Source organism: Portunus trituberculatus, chromosome 44 (genome assembly GCF_017591435.1).
Source record: "Portunus trituberculatus isolate SZX2019 chromosome 44, ASM1759143v1, whole genome shotgun sequence".
NCBI lineage: Eukaryota > Metazoa > Arthropoda > Malacostraca > Decapoda > Portunidae > Portunus > Portunus trituberculatus.
Window position 1 is genome coordinate 28611088 of NC_059298.1, and position 23213 is coordinate 28634300.

At 44.1% G+C, this 23213-nt stretch overlaps 1 protein-coding gene across 3 annotated transcripts in view; it reads right to left on the reverse strand.

Annotated features, from left to right (window-relative positions):
- The window catches only part of LOC123519026, a 78540-nt gene that overhangs the window by 50820 nt on the left and 4507 nt on the right, over nt 1–23213 (reverse strand). The window contains exon 2 of one of the 3 annotated variants that reach the window (XM_045280157.1): nt 17298–17447. The gene's annotated coding sequence lies outside the window, so the exon portion shown is untranslated. Of the gene's footprint in view, nt 1–8716; nt 8869–11382; nt 11576–17297; nt 17448–23213 lie in introns of those variants that run through there. The other 2 variants (XM_045280156.1, XM_045280155.1) reach the window with 2 other exon arrangements.

Sequence of the window (23213 nt, forward strand, 5' to 3'; positions counted from 1 at the left end):
AATGCCGGGAATTGTGGTCCTTCTTGGTACGATCTGCTGCTGATCAGCGAGATTGTTGTGTGGCACGTTGTGGGTATTACGAGGAGAGGAAGAGGAGGAGGACGAGGTGAACGAGGAGAACGAGGAGGAGAGGAAAGAGAAGGAAGAGACTGAAGTGGATAAAAACGATTAATATTACAAAAAAATAACGAAAACAGGAGGAAAGGAGAAGGATAAGTAGTAGAAAAGTGCCAAAAATAACTCGAGTAGGCAAATCCAGGGGAGACCATTCAAGATCCTAGAACAATGCATCTCCTAGACGAGCCGGCCGGGGCTGGTGTGAACCGGTGCCGGCATATCAGCCCGGGAGCAGCGCCGCAGTACCTGTGCCGCGGGGTCCTAATATGGCAGCGGTGACGGGCAGCCTCTCGAGGCCCTCGAGGACCTTGGGTCGATGCACGCTCGCTGTGCTCAGGAATATGGACGGAGGCATAAAGGACAAACCTCTTGGCCTGGGAGGAACACGCTTGAGTCTCATTGGAAAGGCTCTCGACTCAACTCAAGAATGCGACTCGCCGATTCCCTTCACGGAACCCGACAAAGAGGCAGCGCCATCCCGAGTGCAGGATGCTGCCGCGAAGAGAGGCGGCGACGGGGCGCTGCAGCCGTGACCTATTCTTGTTCTTGTGGTGATTCTTCAGGAAGCCTTTCCGTGATTCACTCCAAAGCCTTCTCCAATATGTGCCACGCCAGCAACTCGTACTACAAATGTCTCTACGCTGTTCATCGATCGATTTAATTCTTTTATTTGTGAAGGGAGGAGGAACTCTCCTGCTTCACTTGAGAGGGAGAAGAGTTACATAATTCTGGCCTCAACGCTTTTCCAGAATGTCTGTGGCGCTGCGCATGTTCATGCCCTGCCACGGACGCGTATCTGCTGCTCAGCCAACACGCAGCGCCCTGAGGAGGACACTACCGACATTGCTGAGTCATGCCACGCGGCTAATACTCAACAGTGACGAGGATATCAGATCTGTTTTTAGCATGGCCGATAAGAATGATGGCAACGACACCGACAACAACAATCAACAGCAATAATGATACGCAAGAACGATTATTTTCCCCAGTTAAAGAAAAAAAATAGTCTAACTGTTCACATCTACACCTAATGGAAAGTAACTATCAGGTGACAACACACACATATACGCACGCACACACACACACACACACACACACACACACACACACACACACACACACACACACACACACACACACACACACTTGAATGACGAGCGGTAGTCTGCACGCGTGGCTCAAAGGGCCTTTCTCCCTCCCTCCCATCAACTGACCCACCCCAGCAGTGACGTCACGCGTACCCAGCCAGTCATGCACCGGGATGGCAGGGAAGGAGGCCAAACAGCTCCATTCCCAATGTACGTACACTTGAGGATAAGATGAAATATTGATACTGCTACGGGAGGTCATTAGCAGCTTTCTTTCTTTTTTTTTTTTTACCTTGAATTTGTTTTTGCGTTCATGGAGAAAAACCTGGCATGCAGACTTATGATTTTTATTTTTTGGTTTTACGTTTGGTTTCCCTAGTCTGTCTTGGGTAGGATAATGCCTCCTAGCGATGGACTCTACACTTGGCATTTTGGAATCGTTACCACGAATGGATGTACTTCCTTTCTTCGCACCGTCGCCAAGAGCCGGACTCATTTGTCTGAGAAACCCAAAACGCGCGTTTAAGAACAAGATGCAGAAATCAGTTTTACTATTGAAGGCAATTACATTATTTTTTTCAGAATTTATTTTTAGTCTTGAGTCTTCTTCCTCCATGCATAAGAAATTTATGTAGAGACCAACCAATCAATAAACATATTAATCACTACTAAAACTACCACTTATAACATTGCTAATGCTAATATTGATGATTCAGTTCTAATTCTGCCCTGCTTTTCATTGGTATGCCAAATGATATCAGATGACGAAGAGCAAACCCTTTCCCAACACGCACCGTGTCACGTTGCATCATGCAATACTGAACACCACAGCTCAACACTTTCACCGCAGAGAAATGTTTTCCTTTTTCAACAAGTACTTTTAAACATATCTTAATTTTAGTCTTTGAAATAATTCCGCAAGGTAAGATAAAAAAATAAATTCATCATTCTCATTTTTTTCGTGTGTCGTGTCAATACAGGACAATGTTTGCCTTTATCAAAAATAACTTTTATATGTGCATTTTTTATTTAATCTTAAATCTTTCCTATAAAAAACAAAGACAATCCTCTGTCCTCTCTTCTTTTGCATAGGTCTGAATGTTAAAAAGACACCCATAGCAGTAAAACGGGTAACAGGCACCATTATATCACCCAAAAATATCGAAAAAAAAAGAAGAAGAAAAAGTCGAGTCAATTAGGCAAGTGTCGCCACGCCCTGTGTCAACACGCGGGACGGACAACAGCACACTCTGTACTCGCCCCCCAGGTCACGGGAACACAATCTTGCTGCGTACACAAGGCTGCGAGGGGCGGTGTTATAGAAAACACTTTCATTCTCACTCCTACTGTTATAGACTCAGATTGGTTCTCAAATAGAGTAGCAGATGAGTAGAACACTATTTTGTTCTGTACACAAGAAAATTCATTGATGAAACATGTGCTTCTTCCCACTCCTATCGTTATAGTCATCTTTAAGTCGTTCACAGCGATATGCAACGAACTGTGTGCAGAACCCTCATTTACACGAACAAGAGGAAAAATCTAGAAGACTCGTTTTTCCATTATTTAGTCCGTGTGACACTCAACTGTCTACAGAACAAAACGGGATGACCCAAGATAGTTTGTGATGGAAGAAAGATGTGTCAATAATAGAGGGAGGATTGATAAAAAGATAAAGAAAAGAGTTAATTCTATAGTGTTGGACAGAAGAGAGGTGAGAGAGTAGTCTTGTGCAGCGAAGAATGGGAATGACAGATGGAAACAGGTAGGCATGTTTTACACAGGGATTGTGGTGTGTAGTTAGTTAGGCCTGGTGAGTTGTAGCTTTCCTTATTTTCTTATATACCTAAGTTCTAGTGGCTGCCTCACTGCTACGCATTCCGGCCATTCAACTGGATAAGATAGGGTAAATTACTCCTTTGCCCTCTCTAAATTACTCCTTTTCCTCTCTCTCTCTCTCTCTCTCTCTCTCTCTCTCTCTCTCTCTCTCTCTCTCTCTCTCTCTCTCTCTCTCTCTCTCTCTCTCTCTCTCTCTCTCTCTCCCACCCCATCTTACACGGTCACACCCTTCTGCCCCCCTCCCGCCACCCTTCCCAGCCTCTCCTCATTCAGAGTAAAACAGTGGTGTGTTGTAGCCACTCTCCCCACCACTCCCCCTTCTCCCTGTCCTCCTCCGCCTCATTCCGCTCCCCATTCACACTTAAACAGAGCATAATGTTAGAAGTGAACCCTCTCCATTCCCTCTCCCCTCTCCCGTCTCTCTCCTCCTCCTCTCTCTTCCCATTCACACCTAACATTATATACTTTACTCTTCCTTCCCTCTTCCTTCATTTTCCTTTCTTCTTCCGTCGTTGATACTTAGAATGTCAGTATCTTTCCTCCTCCTCTTCCCCCTTCCGTTCCTCTTCTATTTTTCTCCTCTTTCAGATTCTAAATACCGTACCTTGTTCTCCCTCTACTCTCTCTCCCTTTCCTTTCGTCCTTATTATCTCTATTCATGGTTTTGTAATACTATAATCTCTTCCCTCCTCTCTTTCCTCTTACCTTCGTCTTTTTTTTTTCTCCTTATCACCATACAAGTACTACAAGACCTATATTTTTTTTTCATATTCTCCTTTAATCTCCTCTCCCCCTTCCCATTCATGTTTTCCTCTTTTTTTATCCATTTTCCTCCACACTGTTCATACTTGCATATCATCAAGACTTATTCCTTTCCCTTCTATATCTCTGTCTCTCTCTTACTCTCTGTCTCTCAAGGTCTTCCCCACCGGGTCACCGCCCTATCTAGTATCCTATGACATGCACAAGACTCCCCATCCTCTCCTTCCTTCCCCACAACGCACCCTGGGGAAGGAGAGGCAACAAGAGGAAGAGATGAAGCCGTCAGTTTGCAACATCGAGGAGGCAAAAAAGTGAATGTTACAAGGAAAAAAACTTAATCTTGAGGGAGTCAGAAAGTATGCGAGTAAGAAAACCATTAATCTTTCTAAGTCCTGTCGTCACTTTGTGTGTTAATAAGAGTAACGTGAATTTGCATCTAGGATCATTTTGCTGCACCAAGGTGACTCTTACAGAAATGTGAAAAAAAAATGTGTAAGGATGCTAAAGAAAAAAATGTTTAAACCGTTAATCTTAATTCCTGCGTCACTTGAATGTATTAAAAGAAGTAACCTAACCTCATTTTACTTATTTATGTGTATATTCACGCGTCAACAAGTGTGTGTGCGGCAAATGTTACTCAAAAAGCAAATAAATTAATAATACTTTTAACTCCTGAACCCATTTAGTGTATTAAGGGAGGGAATGTGTAAATTTAAGTTTTTTCTGTTTTTTTATCTTGTATTAGCAGTTAAGTGCGTCTTTTGTGGCCTATGTAAGTAAACACGTAGTTTGGAGTTCTGCCTCACTTACTCAACCTTGCAGCACAGAATGAAGGGATGAAAGCAAGGAATCTTATTAAAATGTATAATTTTTTATTATTCTTATCAAATCAATAGTAATCGAGGTTCTCTCTCTCTCTCTCTCTCTCTCTCTCTCTCTCTCTCTCTCTCTCTCTCTCTCTCTCTCTCTCTCTCTCTCTCTCTCTCTCTCTCTCTCTCTCTCTCTCTCTCTCTCTCTCTCTCTCTCTCTCTCTCTTCGCTATGAAAGTTGACAAGTTGTACAAGACACAAAGGTTTCATTTATCTACTCCAGCTTTCACAAAAATAGCACACATAACAACTATATAGCCTCGTTTTCTTCTATTTTTAACACATATACCAGAAATCTAATATTTGGCCATTATTCTATTTGATATTCCCAAAAGTGCAAGATCCATATCGTTTCTTTCCACTCTATCAAAATGTACCCTCCTTTTCTTCACTATTTTGTACATTCATAAAAAAAAGATATCATAATTGTGTCTTATTTATACATTTTAACCTCTTCAGTACTGGCACGCATTTTTACTACCAGTTTTGGGTATGAATAGACAATTTTATTTAGGTTAGGAAGAATCTATGGAGGTCAGAAGATTAATGCACAGAGTCTTCACTATTCTAATCCCCATATAGGCTTCTGAAGCTTTATGAAATCGCCAAATAGTAAGCAGGATGAACATGGAAAACATGTCATGGTACCGAAGGAGTTAAGCAACACAATATTCACGTGATTTCTTCTCTTCAGTCTATCAAAACACAATCCCCTTCGTTTCCTTTAATCAGCATCTAATTGCCATTAAATTCAGGACACTTTGAAGTGGATGAACTTTTGCAACTCCTTCCTCCCTCTCATCCCTTCCTTTTATACACGTTAACGACCGCTATTTGCGTCCTCCTCTCCACATCTTAAGGAGTACAAGAATTATGTAACACCCTCCCCTTTCTTTCCTTTTTTTTTCCTTCCACACAATAACAACTCCCACTCACGTCCCATTCAATAGACTTTAAAAGGTGTACTCTGCGGGGACTTACGCAACACCCTCCCCTCTTTACTGTCTCTCTCTCTTTCTTTCTTTCTTTCTCTCTCTCTCTCTCTACACTTTATCCAACTGGCAGTAGAAGAAATCAAGGGAACTCGGCAACATGCAGCTGATTCTCCACCACTTGAGGGCGACACACAAAAAAGAGATAGTCAAGTACTTTTTAAGAGCGAGATGTGAACGTGCAATGCTCTAGCGGGCAACACGACCCTTCCTCCCTCTCTCACTCTGACGGCTAGACACTGGCCGGCACTCATCACTGTTGTCGTCGTCTTTATTTTCATTGTAGTAGAGGCGGTGGTGATGGTGAAGGAATGTTGGAGTGCTGGTTGTGGTAGGTAAGGGATGTGGTTGTGTTGTGGTTGGTGGTGAGGGTGGTGGTGGTGGTGGTGGTAGTGGTGATGGTTGTGGTAGGAGGATAAAGGAGAAGGAGGAAGAGGAGAAAGAAGAGAAAAAGGAAGAGAAGAACGAGGAGGAAGAGGAGGAACAGTAGTAGTAGTAGTAGTAGTAGTAGTAGTAGTAGTAGTAGTAGTAGTAGTAGTAGTAGTAGTAGTAGTAGTGGTGGTAGTAACAGCAGCAGCAGCAGTAGAGCCAGTAATAGTAATAACAGCACCACTACCACCACCACCACCACCACCACCACCACCAGTAGCATTAGCATCACCACCACCAGTACCTCATGAATGCGCCTCTGAACTGTTACTGTTACTAAGCAAGAACTGAACACTCATAAATTAACTGCACCCTCTTTACACACACACACACACACACACACACACACACACACACACACACACACACACACACACACACATACGACCATATCCACGCAGCTCTACTGTACCACCACTGCCAGACCTATATGCAAAAATTTACATCTATATACCTATACACACACACACACACACACACACACACACACACACACACACACACATGTCCACATAAAAAAAAGTGACAATGATCAGATAAAGCAAAATAAGAGCTAATCTAACAAACTCGACGTACGATGAAGACACAGCAAGACTCTCCCCGGTTTAACAGTTTAGGGACACCAACAAGATATCGCCACGCTCAGCTGTCTCCACCTCTAATCTACGTCTTACTGCTTCATCTACAGAACAATGGAAAGGAGCCTTAAGGGCACTCGTATTCGTGAGATGGGAGACACGATCGTTGATTTGGAGTTCGCGCTGATCACGCACTGTTATTCTACCTTAAAAATTGTCTCGAGAAAAATGAAAAGTAGACTTGGGTGTTGAGAGTGAAAGATAAAAAAAAAAAGTCTATTGTATGTGTTGTTCATGATATAAAAGTTACTTAGTCTTTAATATTTCTTTTCGTGTGGTAATTCTCATCGTGATCATTTTCATGTGACCTCGATGTCTTGGTGCTTAATTAATATACTGTGTAAGTAAAACAAGTGTTGGGGGAGTCCTGGGTGTTGACAGTAAGAGATACGAATCTTGTTGGATGCACTACAGGCCCGTTAGTAGATATAGCTAAACTGTCTTCGGGCAAACTCCTGTTCTTGTTGTTTAATATACTTAGTAAAAACAAGGGAAGGGGAGAATTGAGTATTCATAGTAAGAGACATAAAAATATACTGAACGCACTACAATCAGAATACTTGCTTAGGTTGCTCTTGGATCGTCTTCAGATTAACTTAAATTCTTGCACCTGATGAAAACATAACATGATAAGAGAGATACTAAAGTTAATATACTGAATGCACTAAAGTCACGCTATGGGATAACTTGAGCTATTATTAAAATGTCTTCAGGTAAATCTTAAGTTTGATCCACAGTGAAGTTTCGAGAAGAGTAGAGTTAGCCATTCGCAAAAAGATGTCCGATAGTTTGTTTTGTGCGATAAAGTAACGCTCCACTGACTGTACACTGCTGGCCATTCAGTGAAGTGCTTTACAGTGGTGGCGGAATGTTGATGACAAAAGATATCAAAATTCCTGTCAATCTTTGTGAAAATATCAGTTTGTTTCCAAATGGTACTACGTCTTTACCGAAACTAGCAACAAAACCAATAAGTCAGTGTATGTTCGGCTATTTTCAAGTGTCCTCCAAGTATATTTTTAACTATTATATTTCCAACTATTCAACAAAAAATAAATGAATAACTGTATAAATAAATGAATAAATGTATTATATTTCCAACTGTATAACTATTCAACAAAGAAATAAATGAATAAATAAAATGAAAGTGCACTCTTAGTTTTACACAACAATAGATACTCACGTTTAGTCGATTACAAGGCAGTTGCTGAGCTTAATTGTGTTCAGACATACCTCAGATTTTGTTCCTGAATATGCATACTTACGTGAAGGATGAAGAGTAAGCAGTTCACGTCATGCACAGTGAAGAAATGAGCAGATTTGTTGAATGCGAGAAAGTATGTCGATTGGTAAAAAAAAAAAAAAAGACACGCTACGTTTGAATATCGGAAGCTTTCTAAATTATGTTCCTAAATAAACGCTCTTGAGAAAACGCGAGGATTAAAACGTGAGTAGAAAGCAGTAAGAGACATGCGCAGGTTTGTTGGTGCGATAAAGTCACGCTAAATTCAACAAAGTCACGTAAAATTCGACAACATTCAAACATATTACAGATTCTAATTCTAAGTCTACCTATGAAAGAAATGCAAATGAACCAGTCTTAACAATGGAGAGTAAGAGACATACGCATATTTGTTTTTGCGATAAATTTACGCTAAATTCAACAAAGTCACGCTAAATTCGACAACATTCAAGCACACTACAATCCTAATCTTCAGTCTGCCTATGAAAAAAATGCAAATGAATCCATATTAATCCTTTCAGTACTGGGACACATTTTTACCTTGTACGATTAGACCATCTCATTGACATTAAGAAGAGTCTATACAGCTCAGAAAATTAATGGCCAGAGTCTTCACTAATTTAACACCCCACATGAGTTTCTGAAGCTCTATAAAATCACCAAGTAGTAAGCAGAATGAATATGGAAACGCGTCATGGTACTGAAGGGGCTAACAATGCAGAGTGAGAGACATACGCACGTTTGTTGGGTGCGAAGCGTGGCAGGCGGCGTGAGTGGGTCGGAGGGGCGCAGTGACGGACTCAACAGAGGGTCGCCTGTAGCAGCGGCCGCGGTCTGTCTGGCACTCACACTGACACTGAGGCCAAACCAACGCTCGCCGAGGCCCAGGAGTGCTAGCCTGCCTCGCCTCGCTGCCACTTTTGGGGGATACTACTCTCCTCCTCCTCCTCCTCCTCCTCCTCCTCCTCCTCCTCCTCCTCCTCCTCCTCTTCCTCCTCCTCCTTCTGCTCCTTATCCTTGCCATCCTCCTCCTCCTCCTCCTCCTCCTCCTCCTCTCTTCTCCCCCTTCTATTTCCCATTCCCTAAGCTCCTCCTTATTGTCCTTACCTAGCTCTTTCTCCTCCTCCTTCTCCTCCTCCTCCTCCTTCTCCTCTTCTTCCTCCTCCTCCTCTTACTTCTTCCCATTCCCTCAATCCCACCTCCTTATTGTTCTTACCTAGCTCCTCATTCTCCTCCTCCTCCTCCTTCTCTTCCTACTTCTTATCCTTATCCTCTTGCTTCTCCTTCTCGTTCTTCCCTCCTTACTACGTCTCATTCGCTCATCTCCTCCTTATTCTTTTTATCCTCCTCCTCCTTGTCATCCTGTTTCTTGTTCCTCTTCGTCTTCGCCTCTCCTGCTTTTATATTATCATTATTTTTTCTATTTTGTTATTCTCTGTAGTTGTTTGCTTTCTGTTTTTTATTTGTATTTGTTTTAGTTCATGTTTGTTTTCTTATTTTTGTGTGAACGAAAATTTTCTACCTATTTTTCTTTCCTTCTTTTTCTTTTTCTTTCGTTCTCTTCTGTTTTCCCGTTTTTTTTTTTTCATTTATTTTTTTTAAGTAACATTTTTTTTTTGTCGAGTGCTTGTATCTCTTTATCTTTCTCTCTTTCTTTCCTTCTTTCCTTTTTTTCGTGCTTTTCTGTTTATCTTTTCTTTTTCTTTCTTTAAATATAGGCAACAAATTTTTACTTTTCTTTTTTCTTCTCTATTTTTTTCTTCCTCGCTAATTTTCTTTTTTTCTTATCTTAAAGTAAAGACAACGAAACTTCGAGGAAATCTATGTCTTTTCTTATTTCTCATTTTTTTCCATTCATTTTTTGCATTTCCTGTTGTTTTTTGTTCTCTTTATTGTTTCTGGCAGCCATTCATTTCCTTCCTCTCCTTTGCCTTTGTGTCTTTCCCCTGTCTTTATCCTTTTTCTCATTCTTTTCATTCATTTTTGCATTTCCTATTATTTTTTTTCTCTTTATTGTTCCTGGCAGCTACTCATTTCCTTCTCCCCTCCCTGTGTCTTTCCCCCCTCTCAGCCTTCCTTTCTCTCCTCCTCCTACCTATTTCATTGCTTCCTCTATTTATTTTTCAGCCACCTGTGATACCTTCATTGCTCGTCTGTCTATTGAATTGTTTGTTATGCTTCTCTTTACGAAACTTCCTCTAAATTCATGGTCTCCTCTCCCTTTCTTTCTTTCTTTCTCCTTCATTTCACCTTCCGATACTTCAAGGTAATAAAACATTCCACTGTCTTCTTTTTTTTTTTTGTCATTTTTTATTCCCCTTATGTGTATTGCCTTTCTTTTTTGTACTCCTCAAAGTCCCACTCTTATATTCTTCCTCTTCCTGTGTTATTTTCTCACTTCACTTCTTCCTTGTCCTTCATCTAAAGTGCGTGGTGTGCAAGTCTTACATTCTTTAGTCCATCTTAACTACTCCTTCAATCTCTCCTTGTTCTTCTGCGTCTGTAACTCAGTAACTCCCAGACGCATGCACAAGTAATTTCACGCTGAGTTACGTCGCGATAAAGTGCTAAGTAGGTTGTGTATTTATAAATGGGACTCTATCTCTGACTATCTTTTTTAACTTTACTACTCTTTGACTCTCTCTGCCTCTGTGTTATTTAGTTTTGGATGGTATACACATAAGGAATTCTCACTCTAAAGAACACTAATACAAATACGTGAGGTATATTACAGTACAGCATTCTGACAGGTATGAGATGTATACTATTATTCAAAATTAACCGTGTACTTCTGCTTGTTTACATAGAACTTCACTGCATAATCCTTTTCCTTCCCTTCCTTTGTGTAATTCAGCAGAGGTCCACATATAGATCATTCTTGCCTTTTGTGGTTGTGAATGTTATGTCTGAAATTTGAGTATCTTTTGTCTCAAGATTAACCCCTTCAGTACCAGGACGCGTTTTTATATTCGTTCTGCTTACTATTTGGTGGTTTCATACTGCTTCAGATACTTATGTAGGGATTAGAATAGTGAAAACTCTGGCTATTAATCTTCTGACCTCCATAGACCCTTCTTAATGTAAATAAAATCGCCTAATCGTACCCAAAACTCAAGATAAAAATGCGTCTCAGTATTGAATAGGTCATGAGTCGAAGGTCTGTGCTCTGATATAACTACGAGAGGTGGAAACAAGACGCGATTCAGACTAAACGCATGAAGAGAAGACCGTGTATCATTACCTTTAGCTAACGATGATTGGAATGTAGACAACGAAGGGAGGAATCCAAGACGCCGACAAACACCCAACAAAGAGAGCGGAGGCGTCAACACGGCGTAAATCAGCTGCGGGAGGAAGCGGAAGACGCCGGAGCCAAACATACGAGTACGTAGGGTACAAACTAACCTTTAACTCTGAATGGAGATAAAGAGAAGGTAGAAAGCAAGGCGAGCAATCCGAGACGCTGCACAAAGAAGTGTCTGCGTCTCCTCGGCGTCAGTGGCGGGCCGGAGGAATGCTGAGGAGCGAGCCGGTCAACCACAAAGCAGAGAACCAAAGGAGCGACCCGCCAGCGCTACCAGAGAAGTGGACAGCGTCTCCCCGCACACCGCAGCAGTACTGAGAGACGCCGAGACACCGAGTAGGCTCCGTGCCGCGACAACTTCTTATAAATAAACACACGGAGCTCCCACCTGTGTCGCTCCACGCTCAGAAAGGAGTCACTTTTTGCATTGCTTTGACTTGACGGTAAACACGAAGAGAGACGCGCACGTGCAAGGCGAAGGTTGTGGTGATGGTTGTATCCTCTCCCTCTCCCTCTCTCTCTCTCTCTCTCTCTCTCTCTCTCTCTCTCTCTCTCACTCTCCTCTTTGCTGCCTCATTCACTCTCCCCAGGTTAATAAATACGATCTCGTCGACACAATGAGGAGTGCTGTTCTCTTTCATTCTATTTTTCAAGCCTCTACCTCGGCAACCAGTGAGAATGCGAGGGACGGAATCCAGATGTGAGGGTGATTTCATAGTCGGTGACGCAAATGGCAAACGACGGCGAAGATAAATGTTCCGCTCAAGATAGCCATTAATAAGTAACCCGAACGTGGCGGTACATTACGAGGCACCCGCTGACGCGACCCTTCATTGTGCTGCCTCCACTTCAAATACGTAAACACGCGAGCGCACACACACACACACACACACACACACACACACACACACAGAGAGAGAGAGAGAGAGAGAGAGAGAGAGAGAGAGAGAGAGAGAGAGAGAAAGAAAGAAAGAAAGAAAGAGAGAGAGAGAGAGAGAGAGAGAGAGAGAGAGAGAGAGAGAGAGAGAGAGAGAGAGAGAGAGAGAGAGAGAGAGAGAGAGAGAGAGAGAGAGAGAGAGAGAGAGAGGAAAAAAAGACAGACAGACAGAAAGACACAGACAGACAGGAAGAAAGACACAGACAGACAGAGAGAGAGAGAGAGAGAGAGAGAGAGAGAGAGAGAGAGAAACTGCGTAACGGTGCATTAGTTTTAATAGAGTTACATCAGTGACTGTCTACTTCCCCTTGGCTGGACTTGTGCGCGCATTTCACGTCTCTCAGGGAAATATTGAACGAGTCACGCAGAGAATTCAAGCAGTAAACACAACACAGAAAACGGTGTCAGAAATCAAAATAAAGGTAAAAAATAGGAGAGAACTGTACAAAAAGAAGAAAACTGTACAACTACCACGCTCATCAAGAAGGACGGCTTAATTGTGCTCATAATGTGTACGTTGTTGTTGTTGTTGTTGTTGTTGTTGTTGTTCTTGTTGTTGTTGTAGTCGTTGTTGTTGTTTTGTTCTTCTTGTTGTTTTTGTTGTTGTTGTTGTTTTTTGGTAATTAATGTTGATGTAGGTAAACATTTTTTTTTCTATTTTATTTTTATTTTTTATTGGGGTTTTCAAAATTAGGTTGTAATTATTATTGAGAACTGGGAAAGGTGTTCGATTCTCTCTCTCTCTCTCTCTCTCTCTCTCTCTCTCTCTCACACACACACACACACACACACACACACACACCAGTAGCTCAATGGTTAGAGCGCTGGCTTCACAAGCCAGAGGACCAGGGTTCGATTCCCCGGCCGGGTGGAGATATTTGGGTGTGTCTCCTTTCACGTGTAGCCCCTGTTCACCTAGCAGTGAGTAGCTACGGGATGTAAATCGAGGAGTTGTGACCTTGTTGTCCCGGTGTGTGGTGTGTGCCTGGTCTCAGGCCTATCCAAAGATCGGAAATAATGAGCTCTGAGCTCGCTCTGTAGGGTAACGTCTGGCTGTCTCGTCAGAGACTGCAGCAGATCAAACAGTGAAACACACACACACACACACATTTCCCAGTCACCCATAAAGGCCCTCTCCTCTTCCTCCTCCTCTTCCTCCTCATTTTATTCTTATTCTTCTTCCTCTTCTTCTTCTTCATTGTCCTCCCCTTTCTTTTCTCCTCATCTTCACTCTTCTCTTCCACCTCTTCCTCTTCCTTCTCCTCATCCTCCTCCTCATTATTCTCCTCCTCCTTTTCTTCCTCCCTTATTCTTATTCTTCCTCTTCTTTCTTGTCCTCCACTTTCTTTTTTTCTCCTCGTCTTCCCTCTCTTCCTCTTTCTCTTCCTCCCTCTCCTTCTCTTTCTCCTCTTTCCCCTCATTCTCCTCCTCCTCCTCTTCCTCCTCATCTTATTTTTATTCTTATTCCTCTTCTTCTTTTCTTTTTCTTCCTTCTCCTCTTCTTTCTTTTCTCCTCCACCTCCTCTTCCTTCTCTTCGTCTTTCCTCTCCTTCTCCTCTATCTCTTCCTACTCTTCCTCCTCATCTTCTTATTCTTACTCTTCTTTTTCTTCTTCCTTCTCCTCCTCTTCCTCCTCCTCCTCTTCTTTTCCTCTTCTTCCTCTTCTTCTTCTCCTCCTTGCGGCCACGTGTGTCCACCGCCGTGTTTGTTTGTCTGTTTGTGTTTTTCCTTTTCTCCTCTTTCATCTCTCAGTGTGTCCTTCACTGCATATGTGTGTGTGTGTGTGTGTGTGTGTGTGTGTGTGTGTGTGTGTGTGTTGTAGTCTCTCTCTCTCTCTCTCTCTCTCTCTCTCTCTCTCTCTCTCTCTCTCTCTCTCTCTCTCTCTCTCTCTCTCTCTCTCTCTCTCTCATACCGATGCATGACTTATCCACTTATTTCTCCCTAACCTTGACAAACTATCCCTCCTACACACCCACACACGCATCCATCACGCCCATAAATCACCCTTCAAAGCACCGTACCATACACCACACACGCCCACACGCACACTCATGCACAAGTCACTCTTCTAAACGCCCACACACTCAGGTCTCCCTCCCACACGTTCACATGCAGCCACACCCCGGGCAGTCTCCAAACACCTCCCACCATTGCGGTCTATCAAATTGACATCATTCTCGCGCGCGTCGTTTTCTCTCTCACTCTCTTTCTCTCTCTGGGCCTCACCGGAACACAAGAGCCCCTTTGTGTTGTAGAGGAGACCACACAAGCTAGCATTTCTCCTGCCCCTGAACCCTTACACCCTTGCAGGCCTCTCTTATTAAACCTTCCCTCTCTCTCTCTCTCTCTCTCTCTCTCTCTCTCTCTCTCTTTCCTCCCTCTCTGTCGTTCTTTCCTAAAAAAAGCTTCAATGACCTCGAAGACAAAGCGAGTGTCAAGAGTCATCCTCAAAAACAGGTGTTGTGGGGATAAAATTTACGCGAGGCGGGGATGGCTCATCTCTCTGGCAGCTTCTCGTCCTCTCGGGTGAGGTTTTAATGCATATGCCCAGTGTTATTCTAAGTGATCATGATCCCTCTGGGCGTGGCTCATCGTGCTCATTGCCTGCATGGCTCGTGACGGCTGGCCCACACAGCTGGTGACGAAGGCTACAGGGAGGCTTGGCTGTGACGTGAAGGAAAACGCCAGCCTGCATGCCTCCTTCACGCCACTCACAGCCTCTCTCCTGTAATTCTCAGCCCCATCTTCTTCCTGTCATTTCCAGCCTACTCCTTCCCACCATTCCCAGCTTCTTCTCACTCTCTAGCTTTCTCCTTTCAGTCATTCACGACCCTCCTTCGATTCCCAGCTTCCTCCGTTCTGCCATTCCTAGTCTTCTCTGATTCTCAGTCTCCTTTCTGCCATTCCTATAGACTTTTTTCTGCCATTTCCAGCCTCTTCCTCTTCACCTTCCTTTCAGCACAAGCTTGAGTCCTGTTTATCGTGACTCATGAGGCTGAAACAACAGCAACACTTCAGGTTAACCCTTGGCCGCGGTGGACGCATCACGCAACGCAGAGCTGACCATAGCAGGTTGGCCCTTCCCATAGAGCCACTCGAGCTGCAACCATCGTGTGTGATGTCAGCAACCGCACGCTATTCCTGGTACTGCACTTGAGTTTCCTCTATCCTCCCTCCTTGAAAGGCATACACTCTCCTTAAAAGTTATATTTTCGTGGATTTCCTACGTCCCTCAGAGTGCCGACAAGGGAGGGCGTGTGCGAAGGAGGATGTAATTGAAGCTAAACCCGAGGCGATATCAAAGTCACTGGAGACACTTCAACGAACGGACGAGACAACAAAGTACGGTTTGTTTGATCGTCTGAGACAGGACACGAGGTGACGGCGTTGACGAGGCGTGCAAGCTGCCGAGAACGCCCCTCGATGCGTTTCCTGCAGGACACCGCTGAGTATTTTCAGACGTCAAGCCACTGTAAAATGCCTCACTTCTCTTCGGGCACAAGACACTGCCGCAGCCACGCAGTCTTGCTTTGATCCAGTTTACGAAAAGCATAAACACATCCTCACTCTCTCATGAGCGAGCGCTAAACAATTTGAGTGTGTGAATGTGTCGCGACGGTGATCATTTTCAGGGAATAAAAAACTATATCCTTGCAAAGAGCAGAGCTTAGTGAGTCACCATGCATAAACTACGAACAAATTAGCACGCTGCATTATAAGTATTAGAGAGAGAGAGAGAGAGAGAGAGAGAGAGAGAGAGAGAGAGAGAGAGAGAGAGAGAGAGAGAGGTTGAGACATACGCACATAGACAAACAAGAATAACGTCTCATCTAATGTCTCCTCTCACCCTTCCTTCCCTCCTTACCACCGGCCTCCCCAGGAACTGGCTGCCCCTCTCACCCAAGTCTTCACAACTTGTGTACGGGAAAACGTCTGGCCTTCAGTGTGGAAGGAGGCTCAGTAGTTCCCGTACACAAAAAGCTCCAGGACGGACCCAAAAACTACAGCTACAATACCACAACACCACAACTCCCTGCCTCGTCCACGCATTGCCTGCAGTGGTGCGCCTCAGCCAGCGGGGCGCGGGGCTTCCCAGGCAACGAGAAGGAAAAACAGCTGCATATGTGTGTGTATGTGTGTGTGTGTGTGTGTGTGTGTGTGTGTGTGTGTGTGTGTGTGTGTGTGTGTGTGTGTGTGTGTGTGTGTGTGTGTGTGTGTGTGTGTGTGTGTGTGTGTGTGTGTGTGTGTGTGTGTGTGTGTGTGTGTGTGTGTGTGTGTGCGTGATGCAGGTGATGATAGACAGGTTAGCTTTTACAGGTGCCAGAAGCTTGAAGTTTGTTTGTTTGCATTAACACACACACACACACACACACACACACACACACACACACAGGCCACGCACAATCTCGATTAGATCATGTGCACAAACATTTCGAGCCTTCATTAGACCTCCCTCAGGATCATACAGGTGGCTGCCGACGCTCCCTTGACGTCTGTGTGTGTGTGTGTGTGTGTGTGTGTGTGTGTGTAAATATACGTATAGACTCATCTACGTTAATGCATAATATGAGTAGAGTCTCAAGAGTGATAACCGGACACGTCTCATTGCAATCACAACACAAGCAAGCTACGTGACGCAATAATGAATAGTCTGCGCTGTCTTCTGTGTGTGTGTGTGTGTGTGTGTGTGTGTGTGTGTGTGTGTGTGTGTGTGTGTGTGTGTGTGTGTGTGTGTGTGTGTGTGTGTGAGCGCCCCTCAGACTCATCATGACACGTGGTTGTGCTGGGGGGGATGGGCAGGCTCGTGGGTGGGTTGCTATAACCTACAATTTGCGTCCCTATGACCCCGTTGTGTTGTCCCGTCAGCCTTGGTGGTGTTCCCTCTTAAACGCTGCTTGGGAAATACGAAAACTGAGTCCAGCAATCCACTAGCACATGACCTTTAGCTGTGCCGTAATTCCCGTGAAGTAATTGTATGTAATGTAGTTCTCTCTCTCTCTCTCTCTCTCTCTCTCTCTCTCTCTCTCTCTTAGGAACGTGTTAACAAAGGGCACCGTGGTTCCTTCATGGTTTACTTGCCTTAGCACGGAGGAAGGAATGAGGTCTTGTCTCGCTGGGCGGCGGAGTCCCGGACAACGCTCCCAGCGACCCCTGTTATGCTTAGAGGACCCTTGGCTCTTCAGCGGGTCAGGGCCGGTGACGCGACTCACTCGCCACTCACCCCTGAAACTTGATAGGATAAGACTCAGCGAGAACAAAAACTGCTTGAATGTACACGAGAAGTTTGGTGATACACGTGTGGTTCATTTACATACTGCCTGACAGACACACAGGTCATTAACACTCAGATGCGCCGGAGTCTGGAGTGCCAAGTTTGGAGCGATAGGTCTGCAATTACGCCGACTGTGTGTTACGACAGCCAGCCCTTCACGGAGGCCCTCACACCGCTCTACCTGCCCAGGAATTTCCCTTATGACTAAAAATACCCACCATCCCATGCAACCTCCCCTCCATAAGCAGCCTGTTGCGTGTTCATAGAGGAAAGAATATGATATGCCCCGCTCCAAAGTATTTCCCGCCCTCTCTCCTCTCTCCCTCCCGAAGTGATGTTTGGCGTGTTCTCAGGCCAAGCAGTAAGATATCGCTCGCCCCGCCACGAGGCTCCGGTGCCCGCTGAGCCTCGCCACTCGTGCAGGTGTGTGCGAACCTTCTTTGTTTTATGTTGCAGGTTTGTTTTCTCCGTAACGGTGAGAGCCGCAGGGAAGCTGATGCCGCGCGTGAAGTGGACCACACGGGGCGAAGCGAGGCGAGGCTGACGAGGACATTACTACATTGGAGGTCCTGGAAACATCCCAAGCTCACCCATCCTCATTATCATCATCAGTACCATCACCATTATCACTACCACTAAAACCACCATCATAACTACTCCATACAACTACTTCACCCTATCCACATCCCTACCACCACCAGTACCACCACCACCACTACAAGGGGCAGGCAGAGCATGGGTAGGTATATAGAGTGCGGGTGAAGTGCCGAGCTGAGGGGCCTCGTGGTATGCCGCGCCCAAACAAAGCCTGAAGCACCCGCGCCTCAGGTTATCGCGGGATATTGTTCATCGTTCATCAATAAATAAGAGCAAAACATGAGACGAGGAACGCGGATGGTGCTGCTTGGAAAGAGAGAGAGGGGAGGGAGAGGAGAGAAGGAAAGAAGAGGACTCGAACATGGTACATCAGGGCACGGGGGGAAGCACAGCGAAAGATGAGATGATGTGACTTGGTGATGTTTGTTGCTTTACTAAGATTTGTGGTATTGTCATTTTGACGGTATTTACATTTATAATATTGTCTTTTCACGGCATTCGCCATTACGAGTGTTCCTTCCTAATTGTTGTTTTATTTTTCCCACAATCCTGCCCATAAAAGGAGACATTGTTTGGAAACAAGATTGCAAAATGGTTGGAAACACTTTGGAAATAAACAATAGACACTTTGAAAAAAGTTACATCTTTAAACATTCTGACAATAGATTGTAAACAGTTTGAAAGCAGTTTGCAAACAGTTTCCAAACTTTTTGGCAACAGTTTGAAATATTTAGAAAAAACTGCTGATAATTAGCAAACATTCAACAAAAAGTTTTGAAACAGATGACAAACATTTTGAAAGCATTTCGGAAACAGATTAGAAGTATTTGGAAAGATTTTGCTAAAAAGAATGGATACCGTTAGAAACAGTTTGGAAACAGTCTGCAAACTGAACGAAACAGTTTGCTAACTTTGTTTCTAAGCAATGTATCCTGGTGTGGCTTGACCTTCATAGTATGTTATAGAATTCTGAATTTTTTATCTGAAGATTTCTTGCTGTACGCGATCTCTCGTAAAATGTTTCACCGATATATTTTTTTACACCTTTGAAAAACTGAACGTTTTAACATCCTTTAAATTCTTTTCCTGCATAATTTCTTTTTATATACTCTTACAGTGTGTGTGTGTGTGTGTGTGTGTGTGTGTGTGTGTGTGTGTGTGTGTGTGTGTGTGTGTGTGTGTGTGTGTGTAAGCGCGCACGTGTGATGTAACAAGTAAACATTTACATTCCATGCTAACCCTGGTAAGCCACACGCCGAGACACTCCCTTTGAAGCCCCGCCACTTCCCGTCCTGAGCAGCGCTCGAGCTGAGTGGACATGACGAGGGGGTAAGAGGAGGAGGAGGAGGAGGAGGAGGAGGAGGAGGAGGAGGAGGAGGAGGAGGAGGAGGAGGCTAAGAAGAAAAGGGAACGTGGAGAACAACTTCCTGCCCCGCCTTCTAACACCACTTGTACAATGATCCATCTCACATTACGTAATTGATTTTCTTTCCAAACATTCGCCTCGCCCCGGCCATCGATCATGTCATTACGGCCACTCGAGGCACAGAGACCCAGGCCACAGTCCCTCCTCGGCTCGCTACTGTGGATACCTTTCTGGCGGAGTGAATGGGTAAAGGAGGAGTGCAGGAGGGCAAGGAGGCGGGGGAGGAGGTCACGTGACGCTGCTGAGGTCCGCCACAGAGATCGCCTTGTTGCGTCTCGTCGTCCCCTTCGCCCTGTTCTCTGTCTCAGGAAAGATTGGCGCCGACTGGCCAAGCACACCGCCATTTTTCGCGCCGCTACACTAACCCAGCCACGCAAAACAAGCAGTGGTTTCGTGTGTGTGTGTGTGTGTGTGTGTGTGTGTGTGTGTGTGTGTGTGTGTGTGTGTGTGTGTGTGTGTGTGTATGTGTAATTCACCTCGGTCGCCTACTGGTCACCCAGCCAGTCTTCACCATTACGGAGCGAGCTCAGAGCTCAAAGACCGATCTTTGGTCTTCAGACTGAGACCACATCAACACACAACACACACTGGGAAAGCGAGGCCACAACCCCTCAGGTTACATCCCGTACCTATTTACTGCTAGGTGAACAGGGGCTACACATTAAGAGGCTTGCCCATTTGCCTCGCCGCTTACCGGGACTCGAACCCGGCCCTCTCGATTGTGAGTCGAGCATGCTAACCATTACACTACGCAGTGTGTGTGTGTGTGTGTGTGTGTGTGTGTGTGTGTGTGTGTGTGTGTGTGTGTGTGTGTGTGTGTGTGTGTGTGTGTGTGCGTGTATGTGTGTGTATGTGTAATTCACCACGGTCGTCTGCTGGTCACCCAGCCAGTCTTCGCCATTACGGAACGAGCTCAGAGCTCATAGACCGATCTTCGGATAGGACTGAGACCACAACACATACTCCACACACCGGGAAAGCGAGGCCACAACCCCTCGAGTTACATCCCGTACCTATTTATTGCTAGGTGAACAGGGGTTTCACATTAAGAGGCTTGCCCATTTGCCTCCCCGCTTTCTGGGACTTGAACCCGGACCCTCTCGATTGTGAGTCGATCGTGCTAACCACTACACTACGCGGTGTGTGTGTATGTGTGTATGTGTGTGTGTGTGTGTGTGTGTGTGTGTGTGTGTGTGTGTGTGTGTGTGTGTGTGTGTGTGTGTGTGTGTGTGTGCGTACGTGCGTGCATGTGTCCAGCAACTTACTAAAAAGAAAGAAATAATAATCAACGATACAGAAGAATAATTGTAAGAAGATAAAATACACAAAAACAGTAACCAAACAGAACTGTAGAGAACAAGATTTCCTATAACCTGGAAAGACGAAAATTAGACATCTTGGAATCAAAACTAGACCAAATATGCTAACGAAAATTGAAGAAATATGTGGAGTTGGGCAAAACGCTTCACTCGCGGCGCACACTGCATGATATAAAGACAACCAGATAAGAAGACGACCCAAAGTAACGCAGGAAGAAGAAAAGAGAGTAAATTGGTTTGATCACACAAAAAGAGCTAACAAACAGAGCCTTATGGAGAAGACTACAGTGAGAAGCAGCGAGTATATAAGATGATAGAAGCTACACATGAATAACCAAAGTATTTATATAGCAGCTGTAAGATACGACATGAGACAACAGGAAATGTAAGAAGATGAAGGAAAGCAGTGATGACGAAAAGCAGAGTAAAAGACTTTAGTAAGAAGCAGCGACTCCATAAGATGATAGAAGCTACACAGGTAATAAAAAGCACTTAAATAACCAAAGTATCTATAGAGTAACTGATATGAGAGAAAAGGAAATGTATATAAGAAGGTGAAGGAAAGCAGAGATGACGAAGAGCAGAGTAGAATAGAAGAGATGAGAAGTTTTGCTTGAGTGGCGTGGAAGAGAAGGAAACAAAAAATAAAGTAATTAAGCCAAGAATAGAAGATTGGTAATAAGAACAAGAAATATACATAAAAGTGGGAGCCAGTACTGAGACATTCAATCCCACGCCAACTACTGAACTGGACTGGACAGAAGGACAGACAGTAGACAGGAATTGAAGGTTATATGGGAAGATGCTTATTCAGTAGTAGACTCATATAGACTGATAGTGATGATGATGAATTCTATCTATTCATCTATATAGCCATCAATCTATCTATCTATCTATCTATAATCTATCTACCTATCTAATTAACTTACAAAATCACTCACTAACTGACTTATTTATTCATTTATCCATCTACTCTACACTGATTTTTTCCTAGGAATTGGCAACAAAGTGGGTCTTTTTGTTTACTCATTCTTTTGCCCTTAAACAGTTTTCCCCTCTTAAATAAAAAGAATCTTATCTTACTATGTATCCATTAATCTATCCTTCCGTCTGTAAATCTATCTATCCATCCATTTACCTATATATCAATCTATCCATCTATCCATCCCTCCATCTTTCTATATATCTCTCTCCATCTAAATCATCCCTAGCGTCAGTAGTAGCGAGGGAGGCGAGACAGACAGCGTGGTAAACTCTGGCTCCACGGGGTTCGGTTCAAGTCTCGCCACTTCTTAACAGTTTTCGCAAGTGGAGTGAAATCACCTACGTGTTGGAGGGCGAGGCAAAGCGTTCATTATGAGGCGGTGTCTGAGATGAAGCACGAGCCTCCCCACGCACGGCTCTAACACAAACACTCGCCACCACCCAACCACCCCAAGCCTCAACAGGTTACGCCTTGTGCCTCGCCGCCCACACACGAGGGGCGAAGAGGGCAGCGCAATAATGGCACCTCGCTCCGACTCAAGGGCTGACAACATATCGGGGAGAAAGATAAGGACAAGGAGAAGGAGGAGGAGGAGGAGGAGGAGGAGGAGGAGGAGGAGGAGGAGGAGGAGGAGGAGGAGGAGGAGGAGGAAGAAGAAAAAGAAGAAAAGAAGGATGAGGAGGAGAAAGAAGAAAAGAAGAAGAAGAAGAAGAAGAAGAAGAAGAAGAAGAAGAAGAAGTAGAAGAAGAAGAAAAAAGAAGACGAAAAAGATGATGATGATGATGATGAACAAGAACAAGAACAATAACAAAAAAAGAACAAAAACAAGAACAAGAACAAGAAGAAGAAAGAGGAGAAGGAAGAGAAGGAGGAGGAGGAGGAGGGAGAAAAAGAAAGAAGAAAAAGAAGAAAAAAGAAGAAAAAAGAATAACAACACCTAGAACGAGAAAAAAAAAAGAAGAAATAATAATAATAATAATAATAAACATAGTAAAAACATCATTCTTTCATTGTTATTTTCTTTCCCTCTACCACAATCACAATCTTTTTTAGTCATTTATATTTGCGTCACAGCCTCCTCAATACTTCAACAGCCAGGAAAACATTAAATCACACTTTTTACACATACCGGAGTATAAGTATTTTGCGGGCCAATTCTGAGACTCCTAAATCAAGGGGTCGTCTTATATATAGAGAATAAAACACAACCTTTTAACCCCTTCAGTGCTATGACGCATTTTGCCTACTATGTGGTGGTTTTACACAGCTTCAGAAACTTGTGTGGGGTTTGAAATAGTGAAGATTGTGGCCATTAACCTTCTGACCTCCATAAGCACTTCCTAAGGTAAATAAAATCGTCTAATTATGCCCAAAACTCAAGGTAAAAATGCGTTCC